This window comes from Gymnodraco acuticeps, unplaced genomic scaffold, assembly GCF_902827175.1.
Source record: "Gymnodraco acuticeps unplaced genomic scaffold, fGymAcu1.1, whole genome shotgun sequence".
Taxonomy (NCBI): domain Eukaryota; kingdom Metazoa; phylum Chordata; class Actinopteri; order Perciformes; family Bathydraconidae; genus Gymnodraco; species Gymnodraco acuticeps.
The window spans coordinates 3,048,354-3,073,123 of NW_022989899.1; the positions used below are offsets into that span (position 1 = coordinate 3,048,354).

At 41.3% G+C, this 24,770-nt stretch overlaps 1 protein-coding gene across 4 annotated transcripts in view; it reads left to right on the forward strand.

Annotated features, from left to right (window-relative positions):
* Window positions 1-24,770, forward strand: part of bcas3 (BCAS3 microtubule associated cell migration factor) — a 327,795-nt gene that overhangs the window by 253,659 nt on the left and 49,366 nt on the right. The window lies entirely within an intron of this gene.

The window sequence follows — 24,770 nt, forward strand, 5'->3', positions numbered from 1 at the left end:
GATACACGCTAAAAGAAAACAACAGGTACAGCTGTCCAGAAATAGGAATATGTGTAGGGTTGTGATTGTGTTTAGTGTACCTCGATTAATACCCACTCTTCAAGGACTACATGATGACGTTATAATTGCGTAAACTGGAACAGTGTCACAGTCTTATCTTCACTTTTTGCACACAGCAGCCTAACTACTGAAGTCAACAACCACCTATTCTCTCACTCTTCCTGTCTCTCTCCCACTCTCTCTTTCTTATCTCCCCTCTATCTATCACATTCCTCCCTTTGATCAATGCCAGGGGCATGTGTGGTCGGAGCCAGTGTGTTTGGGAGTGTGCGAATGAGATTATGGAAGCGTTATCATGTGTACTGTGTGTTTGTGCAGTGAGCGCGTGTGTTTGTGTGTGTGCATACCAGATTGGCCGTGCTTTGATCTCCCATGCAGTGCTGTCTTTGAACTGAAGAGCTGTGTATGACAGGGGCTGGTGTTAAAGCAGTGAGGGCCTTCGGTTGATAAGGCGGGAGTTCTTAGGGCCACATGTCGCTCTACAGTAACAGTTATGGGCCTATTACCTTACATCCAGACCAAACTATTTAACTAGCCCCTTCAACCAGTGTGCTCAAGGTGGGACTGTTAAGCAATTTTCAGTACCATAAATGAGTGTGAAAATTAGATGTGATGTCACTGGGTTTAATAAATCATATATGGACATTTTGTGGGAATGAGAGTGTATCCCCTCTTGAAACAATTGTGAACCTAACATTGCCAAATTTCTTGTAGGATGTCTCATTGAATATTTGTGTTAGTTTCTCAGGGCTTTTTAGAAAAACATGTTTGGATAATAGTTTTTAGCATGGACATGTGTATAAAATACAAATCTGCAAAGCCTTCCCTTTAACGAAGAAAAGGGTTGCCATCTCTCTATATAAAGTGTATAATGTATCACAGGACTCCATTACTCTTTGCTGAATTAAGACAAAAATGAAATGGTGTTGAACAGCATTGGTACTCAAACATTGTATTCATATACCAAAAAGTATACCCAGCCTTAGCCAACTTGGAATTCAGTGATTGCCCATATGTTTCAATTTAAAACACTGATTAGGTTGTGACACACTGGCAAACTTTTCTAAACAAATTGACCAATGTGTAAAAAAGGCAAATTGGCAATACTGGAAACACTGTAGTTGTAGTAGTGAAATTGATCAAATAACAACAATCTGCACCCCCCATTGGAAGTGTTGGATATGCATGGGAGCACCCCCACCCCACATTTTTCTCATTTAGGGCATCAGGCATCTAGGCTACAGCCCTGACCTTTTTTCTCAGTTTTATGAGGCAACCATTAACTCCCTGCTGGCCCTCCATGGCCTGCTGACCAGATTTACAGCACCAATGAAGTGTGTGTGTGTGTGTGTGTGTGTGTGTGTGTGTGTGTGTGTGTGTGTGTGTGTGTGTGGGTGTGTGTGTGTGTGTGTGTGTGTGTGTGTGTGTGTGTGTGTGTGTGTGTGTGTGTGTGTGGTGTGTGTGTGTGTGTGTGTGTGTGTGTGTGTGTGTGTGTGTGTGTGTGTGTGTGTGTGTGTGTGTGTGTGTGTGTGTGTGTGTGTGTGTGTGTGTGTGTGTGTGTGTGTGTGTGTGTGTGTGCACGCGTCACGAGGGGAGGGTGCTAGTGGGATAAGGTGTTTGTAGGTTGCCTGGCTCTCGGTTACCCTGTGACTCTGATCCTCCATTAAGCTGCAGCATTAACGCTAGTGAGCTAATGGATCCAGCCACAGCATTAGCGGTGGGGGAGAAAGAAGTCTAGGATTGTGGGGCGGAAGAATGCCGCATTAACATGGGTGGCTGTAAGCTATGTAGGTGTTTGGATACATTGATAAGCTATTGGGCAAGAAATCTCAGAACTCTACAATGCAGTTCCTTTCCTCTCAACCCCCTGTTTGAACTTTAAGGCTGCAATAGAGAGGGGAATGTTGCCCGTCATTGTTAATTGAACCTCATAATTCCATAATCTGGCCAGCGGGGCTCAAAAACTCAAAAGGCGCTCCATTGGGTAGTTGAGAAACTTTGCAAATGCATATTGATGCACAGCAATGGCAACCAATATGGCTGTGTTGTATTCCCTCAGGGAATAGAACCACATGAACCAGAAACATATGCACAACACCATCTATTTTACCATGTGAAGGAAATTGCTACCAATCAACACTGTTGTCGGCCAACAAAATCCTAATTTGGTCTAAGGTGGTAGAGCTAAAGTAAGATAAGCAATTATCAATGAACATAACTAAGCACGACGATTTCTAAAACACAGCACGAAGAATAACAAATATATAAACTGTAAAGCTAGATTTATTTTTGTGAAAGGAAACAACGATGGCTGAGCTTTTTCACTCTAAAAGTGTAGTGGCATTCTGAGACTATGGTGTCCATTTTGTGTCAGATACACTTGGGAGTAGGAGTCCTACTTGATGTCTTCGGGCAGATAGCTAACATGTTAGGCTCTTAGCTCTATGGCATCTTTCCCTCCTTCTTTCGCACTCTTTACCCAAGTGGCAACACACTAGAAGAAGAGGCGGGATCACAGTCTCAGAGGTGTTGCTGGACCTGTCCACAGACTCAGAATGTGTGTGTGTGTGTGTGTGTGTGTGTGTGTGTGTGTGTGTGTGTGTGTGTGTGTGTGTGTGTGTGTGTGTGTGTGTGTGTGTGTGTGTGTGTGGGTGTGGGTGTGTGTGTGTGTGCTTCCACTGTGCATGTGTCTCTTGTTTTCTGTAGTGCCTTTAAAAAAATGCACTGGCCTAATAATTTATGGTAATGATCATGTTTGCCTGTATTTGGTATCCTAAAATCGACAATTAATCATGCAAATCATTTCCAGAGCAAATCGATTAACCGTGCCACAGGATAGCCCAGTTCAAAAACAAATACATATATATATATATATATATATATATATATATATTAGGGCTGTCAGTCGATTAAAATATTTAATCGCGATTAATCGCATGATTGTCCATAGTTAATCGCGATTAATCGCAAATTAATCGCACATTTTTTATCTGTTCTAAATGTACCTTAGAGGAATATTTTTCAAGTTTTTAATACTCTTATCAACATATGAGTGGACAAATATGCTTTATGCTAATGTTTATTATCATTTGAACAATGACAAATATTCTCATGAATATTAAACACAACAACCTCTGAACATTACAAATATTCGCCTCAATTCAACCTGGAACCTCTCTCATACAATACAAAGTGTGTGTGTGTGTGTGTGTGTGTGTGTGTGTGTGTGTGTGTGTGTGTGTGTGTGTGTGTGTGTGTGTGTGTGTGTGTGTGTGTGTGTGTTGTGTGTGTGTGTGTGTGTGTGGTGTGTGTGTGTGTGTGTGTGTGTGTGTGTGTGTGTGTGTGTGTGTGTGTGTGTGTGTGTGTGTGTGTGTGTGTGTGTGTGTGTGTGTGTGTGTGTGTGTGTGTGATGGATCGTTGGAGCTATGTGCAACTCCAGGCATATGCTCGAACGGGAGCTGCCTGGACGCTGCAATCATGTTGCGCACTATCCGTGCTGAGTGTGCTGACTTTTCGTACAATGTCCCACTGTCTGGCTTCCTGCATAAAGTCAAGTGCTCGGCGCAGTTGTGGCGAAATGTCGCTCCTCTATTTTCATTTAAACAGCTCCATATCCGTTAGCGCAGCTAGCTAGCACCAGATGCTAACAACAACAATGCACGTAAGGTCTCTCTCTCGCTCGCTCGGGCCACACATACACACACCCTCCCGGTCCTCCCAACAGCCAGTCGGTGCCTGCCGGTGAGCGTGGAAGTGTGGTCTGCCACAAGCGGGCAGCTGTCAGCATCAGCTTGTAGATGGTATTTTAAACTCGATGCGCTCTGAAACTACGGGGCAGCCGAGGACAAAAAATACACATGCGTTAATCGCGTTAAAATAATTAGTGGCGTTAATTTTTTTTTGCGTTATTAACGCGTTAACTTGACAGCCCTAATATATACTTTATTTGACACTCAACATTGAGACTTTCCTATTCATGAAGTAAAGGGTAACAATTTCATACTCTGACTACTTGTCTTCCCGGCAGAAGTTTGTGTTTCCTTGAAAAGTTTGTTTCCTTTAACCGATCTTGAATGAGTTCAGAAGTTCAAGTTCAGATGTTGGTTGCGTCAAAAAGGCTCCACTCTTTTTTATGGCATACAGGCATACAGCTGAGCTGGTTCACTGGTAAGCAGGGGCTGTAAAAGCACTTTTAAACAGACTCTAGCAAACACACACACGAGTTTGCACGCGAAGCTGAGAATGAGCTAATGGCTTTCACAGGATGAGCCGCACTCAGGTGGCATGTCTTCTCCATTATGTCTTGCTCCCTGCTTAAGTTCCAAATCTGCATTTATTTATTTGTTCTTCTCTTTGGATAGCCAACTTGGCTACACATACTGTATACATGTATTTTATAACATTAGATTGTTTTTCCTTATTTCCCATGACCCGAAAAAGAGACATAATCTTAGAAGGTGTATAAAGATGGATGGCATGTCTCCACTTTCTCTAACAAAAAATGAAGAGAACATTTACCAAACACAGTTGCTGCCATCTAGAAATGTTGACGTCAATGTGAAGTCTGTAAAATTGTTATCGGAATGAAGCCATGGAATTGAGGTCTTACCCTTCAACCTCTTTTATGTTTGAAACGGAAAGTAACAGAAAGTTGAAGTAAAATCTCCAGTCAATGTTCTGTTTATACAACTCTAAAGCCTCTGCATCCAATATGTAACTTCACAGCTGTCAATCAGGACATCAGATGCACTTTTTTTGCATCAAATACTTAGTTAAAACCAATTAATCTGAAAATGAACACTTGAACATCCAAGTAACTAAGAAACACTTAAACAACAGAAACCATTTTTGTACATCTTAGATGTATTTATTGTGGCCCATGTTTATATCCCTAACATAAAAAGGCTTTGGGTTTAGATGCTGCAGCCACCAGGGGGCAATTAAACACTTTTGGTAAACCTTAAATAATCACAAACCTGCCTATATGATATATGATCTGCGTGCATATGTCCTATAGGAAAGTGTGTGGTTAATATGCCCATTGTGCTGACATTTCAGACTCATGTGACTACTTTGTACTGTAATACATCAACAAACCTCTCACTATAGATTGTTTCTGGAAAGGTTAGAGTGTAAAATGTATTTGTTTGTGCTCTGGGGTGAGAATTGTTTCACTTGTCTTATACCTTTTTGACCTAAAACTCAAGCAAATATTATATTTACAACTACACTTACCATCACGTTGACAAATTGATTAGGTAAATTACCTTTATCTTCTATATCTTATCCACCAAGAAATGTTATGTTTTGCAAATAACTAGCACAAGAGACCTTCGGAATTGTGCTTTGCTCAGAAAACTAGGCAATTATTTTTGCTTTTATTTCAGAGTAACACCTGCACCTAAGCACCTGGGACAAAGTATGTTCCCTTAGTGCAGCGTTTCTCAAAGTGTGGGGCGCGGAGATTTTTATTTTATTTTTGAAATAATTTTTTTGGACCTCAGGCCGGAATCGAACCTGGGTCCATGCGGGCGGTAGTGGACTGTTACAGCTGAAGACTCACAACGGCGGTGGACTTTCACAGCGCCGGAGCCTCGCAACGGCGGGTGTTTGTGGCGGCGGATGCAGCACCGACGCAGCGGCGCTGTGAAAGTCCACGGCACCTATGCCAAAGGCAGCAGCCCACTAAAGGCAGCCGCCCACCAACGGCAGCCGCCCACCAACGGCAGCAGCCCACCAACGGCAGCAGCCCCACCAACGGCAGCGGCCCACCAACGGCAGCGGCCCACCAACGGCAGCGGCCCACCAACGGCAGCGGCCCACCAACGGCAGCGGCCCACCAACGGCAGCGGCCCACCAACGGCAGTGGCCCACCAACGGCAGCGGCCCACCGGGAAACGTCCCGAATCTCCTGATGGCCAATCCGAGCCTGCTCACACACACACACAACTGAAACCAAAATAATTTACAGACATATGTAAAAATCTCTCATACACACATGTTAAACGCTCTCACACACACACACAACAGCCTTGCAGTCCGGAAGAAAAGCAATGTGGAGCGGCACCTTACCACTTCATAAGGAGTTTAACAGTGACACTTTTCGAAATCCCGTTTGTGTCCCCCCCACTTTACAAATAGGCCTATGTTTATTATAATTTTTTAATGCGAGAGAGAGAGAGAGAGAGAGAGAGAGAGCACACCTTTATCTATTTAATATAGCCTAGTTGTACAAAATAAAGTAAGAAATCATTCCAATGTGTACTATAGGACAGTATTAAAAACAAAAAACAGTTTGAAAGGGGAGTGATTAGTAAAATATGCATAGATAAAAAGAAAGAATGCTAACTAGGTAACATAAGATAGATACACAAGATGTTTGGATTATTGAAAAGTATACATACAAAAGTATGAGTGTTGAGAGCTGTATCCATAAATTCATTTCATGCTCAAAGTGCACCAGATTGAAGCATTTAACTTCAACATTTAAAAAAAAAATCGCCCCGGGGGTGCATGCCCCCGGACCCCCTTAGAGGATGTGAGGTCCACCGCCAAATAAAGCAGGTTAAAATAATGTAATTGCATACACTTTCTTTGAGTAAACACTGAAAACTGGTCCCACAGACCAAACAGCACACAAAGGTTAAAGGTAAGCATATAATAATGTTAAAATGTGCTAAATATATACACTGCAAAAAAACAAAATAAGAGGAGTAAAAGTAGCTCACGACTTTATTTTTTGAAAGTAGCTCTCATCTTAAAAAAGGTTGGAGACCCCTGTTATAGAACGATACATTTGACAATGTTAAGCTTGGCCTACCATTTTATTGGAGCGATGAGGAACAGGTGGGGCTTGAAAAGGCCCACCTGTTCAAAGTAGGGATGACAGAAAAAGTTTAAGAACCACTGCCTTAGTGGCAATCAGGTGGAAAGCTTGTTGCCTTTAGTGCCTATTAGCAGGGCCTAGTTCTGCCAGGAAAGGGCTGTGTGATGTGGAAGCACTCCTGGACCACCAGCTCTAGACAGACTGATGATGGTTAAAAACACAGAGCCTTCTCTGAGTCAAAGCAGCATCTGTCTCCGTGTGTGAGTGTGCCTGGGTCTATGTGTCTGTATGTACGAGGGCTGATGCCTAGACGGCTTTGATCCCAAGGCCTTGTCATGTTTATGGCAGTGTTGAGAAGGGTAAGCCAGGCCAAAGAAAAAGGTCACAGACTATCAAGGCAATATGTCCGTGTTAGGTTAATAGTATGCGTATGTGCATGCATCCTCTGTCGTCTTTATTGCCTCTTGTACATGCTTGTGCTCACGAACGCAATCATTTATCAAAATAGTTTCAGAATACTTCAAAAGGCTTTCAAAGCTTTTGAATCTCACGCAAATAATTGTAGGTTATCTTCAGAACCAACCGAAGACATAACAAATTAGCACTAGGTGATCGTTCTTTATCATATTGTAAAGGCCTTGGTTGCAAACTTCCTGAAAAATAAAAATATAAACAAATACTTTCATCAATATGGCATGTATTTTACATGTAGATGAAAGTTTCAATTGCCTTTTAAAATATCTCACCACAGCCGCATTACAATAACTTTCAATCTAAAGATCAGGCCTCGACACAGCCACCTTTTAATTTTCAACTGGATTTGCCCTGTACAGTGTGTCACCTTCAACACCTTCAGTGAGCAATGTCAGTAAAGAAAGCTGTACTCTGTTCACACGGCTGAAGGCTATAGGAGGTAATAAGCTTACATGTCAACTGACTGGCTAGCTCCTTCTCGTCAAACAAAGAGCGATTATCCCCCTTTTTAACAGGAAGGAAAAAATGCACTGCGCTACGCAGAACTGTTGAGCAGAAAAAGGGTCAGGATCAGTTGTTGTTATGTGATTGTGGAATGTGGTGCGGCAATGTATATGTTTGTGAGTGCCTCTCAAGTGCATTGCCTCTACACGTGTGTGTATGTATTCAGTCGAGGGTCAGCAGCCACGCATGGCGCCGAGGTCTCCTTATTCTTGAATTCCCGGTAAAGATGCTAATTTGAGACCCTCCTTACATGTGTGTGTGTTGTGTGTTCATTCTGAGTGAACTGACTAAAGATGCCCTTTAGCCCGGGGCAGTCTCTCTTCATCCTCTTACTCTTGAGTGGCCACACACTAAGAGGCCAGAGCTACTCTGAACAGCAGAGGGAGAGACAAGGACACGAGTGGAGACACAACAGCCCTCTTCTCATACATCAGATCATACGAGTTGCTATGTTTAGCATTTACTACTTTGACTGGTTTGAAATGGTTAATCTGGTATCGGTTATGCAACACAAATTGCGCTACATTTGAACCATTTTACACCTTGTTTAACAGTGTTTTTGATCAGTGTTAATGAAACAACATTTAAACCTCTTGCTTCCAAAGAAGAACCATCTGAAAGACAGAAAGGATAACGTATGCTGTTGCAGTTTAGTCAGTAAACTCAGAAATGACATTCACTTCAAACCCTAGTAGAGGTATATGTAATATCACTAACATATTCCCATTTATTTATTTATTTGAAGTACTTAAATTAGGACATTTACTCATATGATTATTTAAAAAGCTTGTGTGTATGTGTCTCTGAAGGCAGAGTTCAACAATGCTGTCATGTGATGACTTCATGTCATCAGGCCAGAGGGTCTAATGTCCAGCCTGACTCCATCTGCTACACACACACACCCACACACACACACACACACACACACACACACACACGAATGAACACACGCACACACACATTTTCCTCTGATGTGTCACTGTCAACTGTGACTGTTAACTTTATAGTGTGATTGTCCTTGTGCTTCATAAGCTAGCTGTATAGCATGTAATATGAAGAGCAAATACATGAATATGGGTATCTATCAATCTACTTATATTGAGTATTACGTACGTTTACGCTACATTCACGCTGTGGTGAACACGCACAGGTTGTGAGGGTGTTCTTGACAATATCTGGTCGGTGGCGCTACAGAAAGGGTAAAACGAGGAAGAAGAGCCTCTGTCTCTTTCTTTCTGTCTCTCTCCTATTGGCATAAGAGTCTGGAAATGAAATGTGATCCTCAGAGTGAAACATCAAACAGCTTGCAGCTGCTGGGTTGTCAGGTCAACGACCGGTCAGAGGATGGACCACAGCCGTGTGTGTGTGTGTGTGTGTGTTTCTGCGGCTGTACGCACGAGTGGGCATGTGTGCATGGGTTTATGTCTATGTTTAAGGGTATTTTGTTATGGTTTGCTTGTGTGTGACATGTTATATACATTTTGCATTTTATGGTTTTTCATAGAGACTATATAACGACATTTATGTGTGTGTGTGTTTGTCTGTGTGTGCAAAAGCACATGCTTACATACAGTATGCACAACACCTGTCTGTGGCACAATGATATATCCCTGCCGTCATCACGTAGCATATGTCTCCTCGCGGGCTAACTGCTAGCCTAGCCGCTGTGGAAGATGTGAGAGGTCAGGGCGTCTGGTCTGGACGAAAGGGATAGGCGCTGAAATGCTGTCAGGAGTTGGGGGGCAGGGTGAATGGGGCTGGAGTTGGGGTATCAGGGGCATCTGTCTTGTTTTTGGCATGTGGAATGGGTCTGTAGCCGTGTAGACAGGCGAGCTGAGTGGCTTGCGTAGCCCAGCCAAAGCAGATGGTAAGAGGGGTCACTGCGGGGTCATTCCTGTGTTATCCATGCCACATGTACGTGACATTCTGACAGCGAAAACAAATCTATACGACTTCATCTCCCACAGACGCGGGACTGGACACGTCTTTTTTTCCTTTTTGACATTTGTCTCGATCTTTGGTGCTTACCATTGAAGTGAATTTATTGGTTTTACGCTTCTGTAGTAATTTTAAAGTAAAGAGATAGGTGTGTGATGGTGTTGTCAATGTCAATGTTTTCGAAACCGTTGCAAAAGCATATTGGCAACCGTACATAGCAACCTTATTGCCAGACACAACATTGATATTGGATAGTTTTGCAAAAACCCTATATTACCGTCAATCAGTTCCCCAATAATATCTACAATCTGCAATTATGCACTTACTGTATAGAGACAGACTTATTTTTCCCATGAGCATTTAACATTCAACTTTATTCCAAGATACTTCCTGGAGATACAGGAAGTACAGTGGGAATAGACAAAACCCGATGACAAAACCTTAAAGCATAAGGCCAGTCGATGTCTTTTACTCTATAGTTTGATAAAAGTGAGATAATTTCAAAGAGGAAGAAAAATGACCAATGAAGGACTTTCTGTCCACAGCCTGGTGTTAGGGATATGTTAATTTCAAACATCTATGCAGAGTTTGGCTACTAGGTACTAATCTCAAGTGTAAAATGAAATGTGTTTTGACAGCTTTATTACTCTTATTAGCATAATCTGTGTGGAAAATATGGAAACACAAGTTGCATGCTGGGATCAAATAGCAGCCATAAACGTGGCATTGACGCTGTGTGACTGTGGCAGGAGGCCCTTCCGGTGTGGCCAATAAGCTTTCCTGTGGGCTTTCCTGTAGGGTTTCCTGTTAGCGCCTCCTGCTAAGCTAACACCACTCCTCATTAACCCTGCTGTTAGTGCTACAGGCTATAACCTCCAGGGTGGAGGGAAAGCTGATCAACCCCCCGGACTGGCTCTGAAACTAGCTTTCCAGGTTACATATCTATCCTCTGCCTTCCCAACACCTCTAACCCTAATCCGACATAGCATCAGCGGTTTCTTTTTTGTTATATCAGTTTGCAGATAACTGTTGAGAGGCTTGTATGGTTGTACATTCACATTAATTATTGCCTACCTCCCCCGTTCTAATCAGGATTAAAATCTTGGCAGCCTCTCATTTGCTTTGTCTTTTTTGTTGTCTTTTTCTGCGGGTAATCTGTTGCCCCCCGGTAATAATCTGCTCTACAGTCACAGATAGAAAAAGAATCACACAGGGGGAGAGAAACAAAGCCGAAACTGAATATGAAAACAGCTGGACAGGCAGCCACATGGCGACCTTGGAAAGTGGGTCTGTATAAAGCATTACAAAAGCCCTGGGAGACACTCAGCCTATACATAAAGGACACTGTCTGCTCATCTTCTCTCCTCCTCTTCCTCCTTCCTTCCTCTCAGTGCCTTTCTCCAGACTACTCTCTTTTTATATTCCTCCCGAGGTTATTTTCTTCCTCTGCTACACGTCTGCTGTCTGTTTCTTCATTCATTCTTTTGTTCAGGTTACTTTTCCTTTTTTTCTCTCTAACTTTTCAAGTAACCCAACCTAGTTCTTTTTGCTAAAACCCACAGTGTTTACGCTAAAGGCTAAAAGTGCCATACCATTTTGGTGAACAGGTGAATGTATCATTTATTCTGTAACAAAGGTTATTTTATCGACATTTACTTTTTATTAGACTTATATGCATAACTGAACTTGAAAGCACATCATTTAATACAACAAAACATGTATTCACTGTTATGTTACAATCCGCTATCTTTGACTATCATATTTTATATATTTTTTATATTTTTACATTCCAACTGGCGCATGCATTTTGTGTTTTCCTACAATAAATAAATGCTGTGTTTGATACTCATCATTTCTTGGGAAACCACCCCAAGAACTCCCCACTTAATGTTTTTTGGAGGGAATTTTTAGGTAGAGCTCAAACAAAACAAAAAGTATCAATAATAATAATGCACATAATTAGAGTTGTTTTGTTATATAAAATGTAATTAATAATTAATAATGTTCATTATAATATTCCTCAGACTTTGAGATGTTTTCAAATGTCTCTTAATTGAACTAACATGGGAAAACCCTTAGATATTAAGTCAACTATCATATGACAAAGGAAATCTCACAATTTGAGACGGAAGGAAAGCGTTTGGAAAAATTACTTTTCCACACATTATGAATCAATTGTCCAAATAGCAGCCAATTCATTTTCATGTCAATCGACCAACGCTTTAGTGGACTTCTTTTGACTTCCTTTTACATGAGGAGTTATTGTTCTGTATCTGTTCTAAAGTGGAAAGTGATTGTCACTCACAGAAAATGCTAATACTTTGGTACTTAAATACGTACAACTAAAATACATTATGCCACCCCATGCAGAGTATCAGAGTTTCATTTATGTTTTAAGATATCTGCCACAGTCCTATCCTTACAATTGCTTTCTGAAAACAACCTGGGCGGCAGTCAGCCAACTTTGAAGTCAACGGCATTCCTTTCTCAGGCGAGCACTCAGACGCTAGCGGCCTCCTCGAGACACACTCTCATCCCCTTAGACAAACTTTAATTAACTTGTGTGTGCAAGACTGAATCTCCCAGCTTAACCTTTGACACACTGCCTTACCTGAGCACTGCCTCTACAAGTGCCCCCGCATCCTAGACAAAGACAAGATTAGCCGCTTGCCATTGTCTTCCCTGCTCGTCTTATTGGAAGGGTCTTCAAGGCTCCAAGCCCAAAAGGCCATTCAGCGTGGCCAGAATCAAGCACTTTCAGACAGGAGGCCAAGGGCCAGCTGGTAGTCTACTTATTGTTAGCAGTGTCTCCAAAATGTTGGACCTAAACTTGTAAAACCTCTCATGGTGAATAGAAGTGGAATTATCCTGCGCAAATCCCTAGGTTGAAGTTGGTTTCTGTGTGGTGTGTGTGTGTGTGTGTGTGTGTGTGTGTGTGTGTGTGTGTGTGTGTGTGTGTGTGTGTGTGTGTGTGTGTGTGTGTGTGTGTGTGTGTGTGTGTGTGTGTGTGTGTGTGTGTGTGTGTGGTGTGTGTGTGTGTGTGTGTGTGTGTGTGTGTGTGTGTGTGTGTGTGTGCAAGTGTGTGTGTGTTGGCTCTGTCTGGCTCCACCGTGGCTGCCTGAAAGAGGTTTGGACACTTGGATAATTGCTTGGACCTGACGCCGACCATACACCCTTCTCCCCCTCACAAAACCATATCCGCTATATCAGCTTTGTGTGAGTATTTTTTATGTCTGCCTATGTGTAAAGGTCTGTGTGTGTGTGTGTGTGTGTGTGTGTGTGTGTGTGTGTGTGTGTGTGTGTGTGTGTGTGTGTGTGTGTGTGTGTGGTGTGTGTGTGTGTATGGTGTGTGTGTGTGTGTGTGTGTGTGTGTGTGTGTGTGTGGTCAGGGAGACTATAGAGAAGACTTATACACCCTAGAAGGAAAGTCTCTTTGTGAGCTGTGCGTGTGTTTTCAAACTACTCCTGACCTCACTTAGGATCCGCTCAGCTGACCACAGTTTCTTGTGTGTGTGTGTGTGTGTGTGTGTGTGTGTGTGTGTGTGTGTGTGTGTGTGTGTGTGTGTGTGTGTGTGTGTGTGTGTGTGTGTGTGGAAGTGGCTTTAAAGGGAGGCAGCTTTACAACTGACACTGACAAGTCGTTTGGCACTCCGAACCTCTCAGTCTCGCCACTGTCCTTGAAACTGGATCAACACGACAGGATATGTCTGACTCCTCGGATGCGTGTGCGCGAGCGTCTCCTTTATGGTTTTTCATGTCTCCTGGATGACTTGTGCTTTTTAAAACCAGTATTTCACTCTGCAGTCTGCTCTATTTTCTACCGTTTCCTTACTCTACAAATACCCTAAAACTTGAATTATTCATCTGAGGTCAGTTTTGTATTTCCTCTGAGAGGAACTCTTTGTTTTTGTGTGTGTTACATGAGTGTGTGTAACACAGACCCCATAAAACCAGGCCGGTCTTTTTCAAGCACTTACAGATAATCCCCACAATTAGCCACAAAGGCTGCAGAGCACTTTGATCAGCACGGGGCAATGTGGAACTCCTCAAAGATACGCTCGTCCTCCGCCGCTATCTGTCTCTCCTCCCAGTCGCACTTTAGCAAACTGATAGTACACACCACATCTGTTAAGAGGAGGAGGCTCATACATACGAGCTCTCTTGCTTTTCTTTTTTCACCCTGCTCTGTCTCTTTTTGTAGCAGGATGAAACGTGGCCCTTTTAATGTCTGGCAGTTTGGGGTTTGTGATTACAGCATGTAAGGCAGCTTGTTTATGGGTTGAGTTACTGTTGAGAGGCGAAGCCAGGCCACACAGATATTTAGGAAGACGGGAGAGGAGGAGAAGGCGAAGAGATGAAAGGAAACAAGGCTGAGAAAGAGAGGACCGGGATGTGATGGGGACGATAGCGAGTAGAGCAATCTAGGAAAGGCAGTAAAAGAGGGATGTTTTTAACCGCACAGCCACTTGAGTATAGCATACCTTATCTCTCCGACTTCATATACAATTCATTTGGATTTGTATGGGTATCGTGGATTGTATTTAATTTAGCAAAAACATTTAATAAAATGTTGTTGTTTCAAAGGGAATGTTCTGTCTCTATATGTTATATTCAACGTTGACTTATTTCATTTGTTTGCTCACCTCGGAACTAATGTAGGGTCCATATATTAAAAAGTAAACCCCAATTCGGAAATGTTTTATCGGATGCGTTGACTATTTGTAACATTTACCAAAATGTTCCAAAGCCTAAAGTGTTTCAGTAGCTTAAACCATGACCACATTTGGAACCCAGGATGTAAACCCCAGTTAAAGGTTTGCTTTTTGTATGTCCAACCTCGAGCCTCAACATGTCTCTATGACATCTGAGCAGCATAAACCTGCCAATCATCCTTCGTGGATTGGATAAAACATTGCTTGTGAACATAATCCAGGCAGAAAATGTGTTGTGTTAATAAATAATACAAAATAAAGTAGAATGAAGAGTTAGTAACATTCAAGCAGGAGTTAAGTAAATAGAAGAAATGTGTTGTTATGTTGTAGACATTGGAGAAAAGTATTGCGCGTCCAGGCATTTAGGATGTACTAATTACACACTTGAAAGCACACCAGCCCCCACACACACACACACACACACACACACACACACACACACACACACACACACACACACACACACACACACACACACACACACACACACACACACGGACAGTGCAGCCAGTTATACCAGGGAATATGATGACTCAGCGATGACCCCCACAACATTTCTCTCGTCTTTCACACTCCTCTGGATTTTTTTCTCAGCCCTCCTCCCTGGCCCTTCACATAACCCCCCCAGACTCCAGAGAGGAAAGGAAAGGGGGAATGAGAGAGGGTGGGAGAGGCGGGATGAGAAATTACAAGCAGCGGGTACGATAGGGCAAACTGTGTGTATGTGTGAGTGTGCAGAAATAGCCTAGGGTAAACACAAGCTAGCATGGGAACTTCATTCCTCGCACCGTGCCACTGTCAGAAAGCCCCGCCACCTCTCGACTCCACGTCCCTCCTCAGCTCTCTCATTGGACCGTGTAAATGGTTCCAAAAGTATCATAACGTTTCTTTTCTCCAGATGGTGCATGGTTTTCACCTTGGCATGAATATGGTCAAACACATGTACATGTCAAGGGAACATTTTTGGTATAAAGGCAAAAAAGCATGACATTTTTATATTTGAGGTGTTCTGGTTTACATTTTTAGTCACAGTAGAATTGAACACACCGATCACATTTCAGCAGGCTTTGGGTGAATAAAGGTAAATGTTCCATGCAAACAGTAAAAGAGGCACATAACAACCCGTTGGCTGAAATGCAATATAGAGAACCAATTAGCTATCGCTTGACAAATATCTAGGATTTTTGAATAGCTAAAGAATTTGCTTGGCTACTTTCAAATGATCGATCAGTAGGTCTTGTCTCTGATCTCCAACTCCATTATTGCGTCAAATTCCACCAATGTAAACAAAGTTATTTCGGTCAGTGATCCACTGGTATTGGTTATTGCTGGTTAAAATATAACTAAGAAATGCAGCAGTTCTATATCAGGGAGACACAACTGCATAGCTTCTCAAATTGAACATGGTCGCTTCAACACAGGACACTCAACAGAGCCAAACCCACACTGTTTATGATTCCAAATGTGTTTGTGTTTGCCATGATTTCTTTTAACTTTACTAGTCATTTCATGTAATACACTCACTGACACATTTCTGACATCTTTCAGAGCTCATTAGGTACATTCATAACAATAAAGGCTATAGTTAACAACGTATTAACCCAAACACTAAAAACACACAAATAAATATACATCTCGTCTTCTAATTTATACAAAATGAAGTACAGTGCGGTATAAAGACCAATCCTGCTATCATTTAGATATGATTTTCTGGTTCATTATTAAAAAGCAAATATAACCCTTAGATTTGCTTTCTCAGGCTATAGTGTGTGACTATGTTTACATCAATAGTGATGTCTAACATAAACACTGTGTCCTAAAATGCAGAAGCATGTACTGTTGCTAATTTCAGTGAGGCAGGCCATCATTATTCTGATCCCTAAGATGTAGAGACCACTGTATATCAGACGACAGTGACGGGGGACAGTGATAGAGTACCACAGCCCTGGGAAAGGACAGATAAGGGAAACAAGTGGCCGAATTTTGGGTCATTTGGCAAGGAGAGAGAGTCGGGGCTAGCTGGGCACAGCCTTGGGAAAAAGTGAGAATCCCCCGGAGAAAGGCAGCATTGACCCAGCAGGGAGACTTATGGAGCCTGAGCAGGAGAGCACTGCTGGGAACCAAGTCCCTAATGTCCTGCCAGGATGCTGCCTTCTCCCCTGACCCCCTCTGGACACACTATCACACAAACTGGAGCCCTCATTCTGCTTCAGGTCAGGGGCTTCTGGGCAGCTTCCCACCGATTAGGTTCCCTTGCTTCCCTCCTTCCATCAGAGGGCAAATAAAAGAGAATGATAGAGATGGACAGATTTTAAAATGAGTCTGTGGTTAAACTCTGGCTTTCACTTTCTATCCCACATCTCTTCATTCTTGTTCCATCCGTCTTTATCTTGTTGAGAAAACCATGACACTAAACACAAGGCTATAATCACAATCGCTGGTGTGAGGCATCCTTTTAGCACTTTTCAGTCACCAAAATTGGACATTTGGTTCCATGCATTTGGTTCCATGCATATTATGTTGTTCTGTCAATAGATGAATGATATGGATGATAGTGATGGTGGGACATACTATGTTTAATGCTACTGGAGAAATAGACTATATTCTTCCAAAAAATATTGCCCATTTGATGTTTTTTTGTGTTTGAAGTTGGTTGAGAGCACTCTCCAATACATTTCTCTAAAATGTTAGTTTGTTTGAGATCTGGTGACTGAGGTCAAAGCATTTGATCCAATGTTTCAAGCTCATCAAATCATCCAGTCATCTACAGTATGCGGTCATGTTTATGGGCATGGTGAGGTTTGACAATATAATTGTTATTACATTTACATTACATATCATTTATCCAAAGTGACTTACTTAATATCTGTATTTTGTATTTCTTTAATCATCCGTTATATTTGATGCTACACTTGTACATTTTCTCCACTGGGATTCTAGCAGTTTTAGGCCGTCTAATCTTATCTTGCGTGTTTGCACTTTTGAATGGTACAGCCTGTTATATCTGTGTGTTTACTGTCCTTGGGCCTGAACTGTGGATGAACCTGGTCCAATCTGCTTTTATGATGTGGCCCGTTTTCATTAAAAAGTCTCCCCCCACCTCCACTCGTACTTAAAAGGCAGTGGGAGACTGGTGGTACCACCTTATATACCAGACTAGACAGTACCTGGCCTGAGGGTTACCACAATGTTTACACACCCACACACTTCGCACACAGGCGGGGGTTCAAAGAATATGAAGTTTGAGAAGATTGAAATTAATATTCTTGGACATGAAGTGTCCATGGACAAAACTTGAACGCAATTTTTGATTGTTAAAGATGTCTTTGCCAAATGATTTCATTTTTGAGACAATGGATCAATGCCACAGTTAGTTGATGTCAGCTTGTTTGTATTTGAAAGTAGGACTTCATCAGGATATCTAACTGGTGTTAATGCATGATTCCAGACTCCAGTGCAGACTATGTTTACGCTACCAGCCCAACTGGGGCAATTGCACATTGGCAATATGGACAATGTGGGACTTTGCAACAATGGTGGTTCGGAAATCTTGCAGCTCAGCAATAGAAAACTCTTTAAAGTGTAAAAAAGCAGTGTTTGGTGATATTTGTATATCTGGCAACATTGCAATTTTTGGGCCGTCATTTTTTCTTATTTTTCTGGACTACTGATCAAGTCTAAGTGAGTGAAACATAGTGAGATAAACATGACATCTCCAATAGATATGTGAGAACTCAAGCACTTGTTGGGTTATTAAGCTGCCCAAACTGGGAAAAAATTAGACACACCAAGTAGTCTGAAAGTTCAAAGAACAAGAGCAGCCTGAAGTGCTTCTTTGGTAACATCCACCCACCATGAATAATCAAAAGAGGAGAAATCACATTATCTTTATTCATGGTTGAACTTAAGATTCCAATTTAGACCGATTTCTCAGAACTGATTAAACAAGACTTGACAGCGGGACCACCAAGAATTGTTAAATATCTTATCTTTGAAAAGTTTGAAAGGAATGAAAACCCAATTCATTTTTGTTTTGCCAACATTGCTTTTGCATCACCCTAAATGCAAAACCAATATATAATTCTGCACCTAATTAGGACGGTTAGTTGTGTGCTTTTAACAGTAATGGACTGAGGGTTTTTAATGAACGCACTGTAAAAGCAAGGTTTTCAGAAAGCTTTGTGTCAACTGAAGGGGATATATTCAATGAGTAAAGCAGAGGCATATAACACAGGTGGAAGAAATGCGAAAAAACTGCAATCCTCTTTCAAGAGAAAAGTAATGGTATCAATTGATGATCTCAATAAGATCATATCTTGAAGTGTTGAAGTATCTGTGGGTGGGTTTCCTTTGCTGCAATCAGGAAGGGGTTCCATGACTAGTTCCTAATGGTTCATATGCAAACAAACAGTAACTGCTTGTGAACTTGATCATACATCTAGCATAAGCACACATGTACTATCTGATCTTACTCAGAGCCCGTGTCACACAGGATTAACCAGATTTTTTAACCAGAACATTGTTTGCAAAAACTGATAAGGAACTAGTTCACTGTGCTTCATCGCAACATCTGACCGCCGCAAGAGGATGTTAAATTAACCTTAGGTCAGATTGTGGCTGTGTTCAAAACAATGGCCACAACAGCAGTCAATATTAGCTAGAACAAAATGAATCTGTATGTTATGATGAACACCTAGATCAGAATGTGTGTTAAAGTTAACACCCATTAAAGAAAGGCATTCGTTTAAAGGATTGGTGCTCTTTGTGGGTCTTCTCTGTTTGGGTTTTGGATTGCGTCAAGAGCTCACAGACTCCAGTGTGGCCCATTATGGGCTCACACCATGGCCTTTGTGTAAAGGGTCTTGCCTTCAGCATGTGGGGTTTCCTGTCTCTGGGTGTGTGTGTTTAGGCAGGTCTGAGTAGATAATGGTCCTGGGAGGCTGAGCTGTGGTGGTGTAATGGAGACAGATAACCCAACTTCACTGTAAACACCTGTCTGTACACTTTGATTCATAGTATACACACATGTAGACACACACACATATGAAGGTGTTGGAGTCTGCTTGCCTAATGCATGTGAATATTGTGTCTCAGTTATGTCTCTCTTTTATCATGTATTGTATGGCTCCAATATGTGTTCTGTCCTGCCGGGGTTTTGGCCTGTGGCTCAGACAACATGGTATAAACAATTTGAGTGATTTCTTTTCCACCAATCAAGGCACTCTAAATACTGTTGAGTCAGTGAGTGCAGAGTAACAAAAACCCAATAAATGAATGCCAAAGTACAGTACTACAAAACTAGTGTGTTCAAACAGTTGAATGGGATATCTGTGTTGCTATTTAATGTAATACCTGTACTGGTGTTGGGTATACCATTAACATGTTCAGTTGCATAAGTATTATAACGTTTCTTAACCAATACACGTACAGCGTAGAGGTTTTTAAAGCTGTGGAGATTTTACGTTCTGACGCCATTGATAATGTAAGGGTGCAGCAACATTCCTCCATCTTTACGTTATTACACGTCTAGCTAAATGACTGGAAAAAAAGCCAGAACATTAAGGCTTGTTTAGATGCGTTCAGATGTGTATTACCATTGGCAAATTAAAAAAGGGCAGTTAGGTGTTTTGATACAAGTTCAAAGAGTAGTGCCTAGAGAGTGTTTGAAATACATCTTGCAGAAGCTGGCTCTGTAAACTTATTTTCCAGTAAATTAAAGTGCTGTGAGCAAGCATAGAAATTGATGTAACTGGTAGAGAATGTTATTTTAAATGTCATTGACAAACGGTAGTTTGCTCCCAAGCAGTTTTACTTTATTAGAGGGGAACATTGCAAGACTGATATTAAATCCTATAGAGTAGATGTTAATGAAATGGTGGATGATTGACTCACCATATCAATAAAATGGATGCCTTTGGATATATTGGACTCAAAATGTTGAATCTTCGGCTACAATGGTGAATCTTTCAGGATCCATCATACTTTCTTTTTTTTTTAAATCTTCAAACAGAAAGTCTGGTATACTTCATTGGCTATTTTTCATCAAGAAAAAGACTTGGGCAACTCCACAACTCATAGTTGACATCTACTGCCAACCAGTAGAACCAATGCAGGAATATGTTCCTTTATGAAGCAAGGCAGAAAGTCAGAAAGTAAAGGTGTGGATGGGCATGTAGAAAATACTTTAATGCAGTTGACCAGAGTTTGAATCCTGTCAAAGACAAACAAACAAATGTTTGCATGTTATTAAAAGAACCATTGATGTTTCCCTAACCATAACAAAGTGTTAAAGTTGTCTACCCAAAATCAAGCTTTTATACGTCAAAATGGCAGTTTTCTGTCTAATCTAGGGCATGCTATAGTTTCTATAATGTGCAGGTATTGTACAAATTAGATTTTTTTTTTTTTAATGTTGTGATTAAGAAACAACATGGCAGAGGAAGTCAGCAGAATCATCCCTTATTACTTTTGTAATAAAAAAAATAAAAAATGTTTACATGAAACATAGTCTTATTATAAATGATTGATTATTGGTGTAAGTCTTTTCTCTTCTGCTCTTCTCTAAAAGCATGTAGACATTTAAATGCCTACATGATTTCTGGGCATGGTGTTCATTTGGTTAAGCAACAGGCCCTTGTGGTTTGGTTGCGTGCACTACTGTGCAACTGAGACGACCCTGCCTGGATCTGTTCATGTGTCTATACGCATGGCTGTTTCTGTGTTTATTGTGTGTGTGAGTGCATGTGTGTGTGTGTGTGTGGACGCCAGGCTGTCTCCAGCAGAGGAGGCCCAGTGTGTCAGTGTGGAGGTGGAAGGGGAGAGCAGGGCTAGCCTCTATAAATCAGGCCAGATTACAGAGAGGCCTGCAACTCCCTTCCAATACCCAGCCTCCTCTGCTTTATGTCACCCGACACACACACCATTAACACTGTATGGTTTGGTAGACACGATCCTAGGCCTTCAATGTGGAGTACAGTAGGCACTTTCCTATTGCAGCAGACAACTTCTAAAACATTCTTAGCAAGTCCTACTTGATATCAGGTTAATATGTACGTGCCAGGGTTACATTTGAGTTTGATAGAAGACTATCTGGATTGATTTTACATTGAAAAAGGGAGGGAGAAACTCAGCGCATAAGAGACTTACCAATATAATTCCTTCACTGATAATCACTCGCAGAGCAGAAGACATGTAGCCAGGTTAAGTTTTGATTTAGAACAAAAGCCACAATCACATGCAGTTTTCCAAGTAACTGTATACGGCATATTTGTATGCCCATACTTCCAGCTTTGATCATAGAAACACGTTTCTAACTTTCTAACTTGTAATCACTAAGAGAAAAATATATACAAATGAAGGGATTGGGTACTAAAAAAATGTATAACACATCATATTATAAAATACTCTATATAATGAAATACATTTTGCAGAACATATCAGATAGCTTAACTGTGACTGTATTTAAAAGTAAAGCAAACAAACAAAAAATAACTCCTAGGGTTGGGCTCAAACGGACGCTCAGTATGAATTGTATGTATTCATGTGCTAATCATGACCTATCTTAACTAATGGCTAAAGCTTCAGGCTACAGCATGTTGACCAGGTTTTGTTATTCCATATACCAGATTTAGTTATTTATGACATCAGAGGAACAACTTGTATGAAGATTTATTTTTTCTAGAAATGGTTTGTCTTGCCATAAGTATATTATAGTTTTTTAGCCATATTATACTGTAGCTTGAGATGTTCTGGTAATGTTACTGATAATGTAAAATGATTGCCTTCTGTGGCTAATATATTGAAGACAGTAGTAGTTCATGATGTAGCTGGTAACCAGAAAGCCTTTTCAGTTTTCAAAACTGAGTGTAGGACCAACTTGTTATAAGAAACAGACTTTCAAATTAGGAAATCTTGTTGATTTCAGCAGTACGCCTTAGAATTATGGTTGGCTGTCCTAAAGCCATTTGAGTTTGTTCCACATGTAAATAATTTCACCTTGATTTAGAATCGCATTGGTTGATGAAAGCAATGTTATGCATTTTTACTGTATTGAAAATTGATAGAATTTGAAATACAAATGGAAAAACTGAATGTATTTTAACTAAATAGTCTTACCTAAAGCTATTTTACTCTCAGGCACATAACATAGCAAGTAGACCTTGAGTAATGTGAAGTGGCAGCATACCACATATCCATTGCCAACACTTTAACAATAACATATTGGTGATGGTTCAAAATGTCAAACTCATTCCATCAGCTCATGCTGGATCCTAAACAGTTTATTCATCATAGATATCTTTATTGTATCTGTATATTTGTGGAAATGTTACGGTCATAACCGTTTTAGATTTGTTTCTTTCAAAATCAAGGCTCTCTCAGCATCTTGGCTTTTGATCTGTAGATAGGGCTTTTAATGTGTCCATTTATCATCTCTGACACTCAGAGTGATTATTTGTTATGTTTTCAGTAGCCCTATCGTTTGTGCAGCTCAAATCACCCGTCTATATAATCCTCCCAATGTAAAATAACGGTTTTCGTGTTTTTCTTTCCTATTTTTGGGCAATGAAAGCCGGCAATAGGATGTTAAGTCCATCCAGCACTTTCTCTCTGTTCTCTCTCACCATGGTTTGGAATTTAATTGTGTTTTGACAACTCTTTTCCATGGCGGGCCCAATTATAGCCTCCAGTTGGGCTGGTAATGATAGTTGTTAATGGGGTGAAAAATGGACGTGCATCTCTGACAGAAACCATAAGCAGATCCTTTGAAAGGAGAGGTGGAAGCCAAGGAAAGCACAGACAGGAATGACCTCGCTGTGCTCCCGTCCTCTAAAGGCCTTTATATAGCATACATCGCTCCCAGCGTGTCCTCCAAGGCATTTACTGTCCTATTATGTGTATATGTCCACCATTTTGTCACTGTTAAACTGCAGTTGGTAGCAGCGCCAGGGCGACTGTATGAGGCCATGGGAATGACTCTGAGCGACCCATCACACACACAGACACATTTCTATATGTCGTCAAATTTCTCACGCTTTTTTCTGTCCTTTCCGCTTGCTTCTCTTCCTCCTCCACAACCTCCTCTTTTCCCCCTTGTTTTTCTAGTTGCAGGGAAAGTATTGATCGGCCTCTTCCCAAAGTTATTTTTAATCAAAGATAAACAAGGACTCCACATTTCCTTGGGAGATGTGGGGATGCCCGAAGTGTCTTGCTCTTTCTTACAGTTTTTTTAAGCTCGAGGGAGGCGTCGAATGAAGAAAGAGATGTGAGCGCGAGGGCTGAATTGCATAAGGGGGGTGGGGGGTGGGGTGGGGCGGGTGTTTAGAGAATAACACAAGTGCCACCAGTGAGTGGGAGACGTGGGAAGTCCGGCTTTAGTCTCAGTCAGTAGTAGCACATCCTATTATTATCCCAAACTGTGCGACAACGCTGACCAGAAGAGACCCTAAACACACACACACACAGTCAGAGTTCTCCCCTCTCTCACACAGGCACAGGCCAAGCCATTCCCAAGTCTTATTTCTTCTGGACTTTATGGGAACACTTAAATTTAGCCCTGGCAGGGAGTGCAGGCATAATAATCAAAGCTCTTGTCACCAGGCTCCCAGTGCTAGGTGGTCTGGCTGCTCCGGAGGGAAACTCACCCAGTGGAAGACGTTTCCTTTTTTGCACATTGGCACATTAAGGATCTATCATTATTTTGTTCCTAATGTCTTCAGCCCATGCCCATACTAGTATAATTGACACCTCTGAAACCCACTAATAAAAGCACAGAAATGGAAATGGCTTAAGTGCTGGGTTGAGTTGGGATAGTTTTAGAATGCGGCCACATTTCTCCATTTGTAGTGTGAAGAACTTCATGGGAATTAGTTATTTATTTTATTTAATGTATGACTTTGAACTAATCAACTGTAGTAAGATCAAGCTTTTGACTTCCAAACAATACCAATGTCTTTCTATTCAGTGACAGCTTCTTCAACATAAAGCTAAAACTAAAATGAAAGTGAAAAGTGGTTGGGGTTAAGGCCTATATTAATTACACCTGATATTGGTATTGAGGACTCTTCATTTGTTAAATCAAAAACAATCCTATTTGATGGATTCATGATCCAATCAGTGTGAAAAGCTCACAGCCAAATCCAACTCAAATGACACCAACTTTTAAAATCTCCACCAAGCTCCATACCCTACGCTGGTGCATGTGTGAGTTTATATGAGTTCATCCAATGCAATTTCAATGTTATTCACAGCATGAAAGC